At 46.4% G+C, this 1,164-nt stretch overlaps 1 non-coding gene across 1 annotated transcript; it reads left to right on the forward strand.

Moving 5' to 3' along the window:
• Positions 1-626: 626 nt before the first annotated feature.
• LOC129406669 (small nucleolar RNA SNORA42/SNORA80 family) lies at positions 627-758 on the forward strand. Its single transcript, XR_008631146.1, has one exon. It is a non-coding gene; the product is annotated as a small nucleolar RNA SNORA42/SNORA80 family (small nucleolar RNA).
• The last annotated feature ends 406 nt before the right edge of the window (positions 759-1,164 follow it).

A 1,164-nucleotide genomic window follows, 5' to 3' on the forward strand; every position in this document is an offset into this window, starting at 1 on the left:
ATAACTTTTCAGAGTGACTCCTGAAACAACTTATAATGCCTTTTCACATTTTTTACAGTAATAATCGGGTATTTCTAGGGGGAGTTAAATTTTAATCTTTAAAAAGGCATTTCCAGAGATCAGAGCAATGGCACAATGGGTAGGGCATGCAGCCTTGCATGAAGCTGACCTAGTCGGGTTCCATTCCCAGATGGTCCCCCAAGCACCACCAAGAGTGATTCCTGAGCTCAGAGCTAGGAGTAAGCCCTAAGCCTTACTTACCTCACTCCTCAGAGCTAGGAGTAAGCTAGGAGTAAGCTCTGAGGAGTGAGGTAAGTAAGCCCTAAGTGCAGGGCATGTCCCCCAAACAAAAATAACAACAAGTAAATGATTTCCCAAGCACTATCCGAGTATTCAACTTTCTCAGTTAATAATTTGGGCTTCAGGACCGGAGAAATATCTCAGCGGGCCGGAGTGCATGCTTCCACACAGAAGTTCCAGATTCTATTCCTGCACTACAGGGACCTTTAAGAACCTGCCAGGTAAGACCCCCGAGCACTTAGCCCAGAATAACTTCTGAGGTTTGAGCGTATATGTAGTTTGAGAGTTACAGGTTTGAAAGCTCTTCTTAAAATTTCTCATCAGCTGCATGGGCTTGGGTTGATGGTAGGTCCGTGCTCTGGGACCCTTCATAGTGCCCAGGCCAGAGCAGCCTGCGGCCCCGCACCGTTGCCTGGCCCTCCCAGGGGACAGCAGGCGCTGAAGCAGGTCACACAGCACAAATAGGGGCAGCGTGCTTGAGTCATAGTGCCTGGTGACACTGGAAGACAAACATGCTTGATGTTTACATATTTAGATATTGACCACTTTCAGGGAGCCATTCTATGCAACAACCCTTTACCACATTTTTACTTTAATGATGTCCCTTTTGAATACACAAAATGTAGAGTAATTTAATGGTAGTTTTTGTTTGTTTTGTTGGCACACCTGGTGGTATTCAGGGCTTACTGCTGTCTCTGTGCTCAGGGATCACTCCTGGCAGGTCAAGGGGAACGTATGGGGTGGAGGGGATTGAACCCGGGTAGGCTGCATGCAAGATAAGTGCCCTATCCACTGTACTATCACTCCAGCCCCTGATTCAGTGATAATCTGTAGAAATAACTTGTTGAAAGTAAATTGCTATGA

Source organism: Sorex araneus, chromosome 7 (genome assembly GCF_027595985.1).
Source record: "Sorex araneus isolate mSorAra2 chromosome 7, mSorAra2.pri, whole genome shotgun sequence".
NCBI classification, from domain to species: Eukaryota; Metazoa; Chordata; class Mammalia; order Eulipotyphla; family Soricidae; genus Sorex; species Sorex araneus.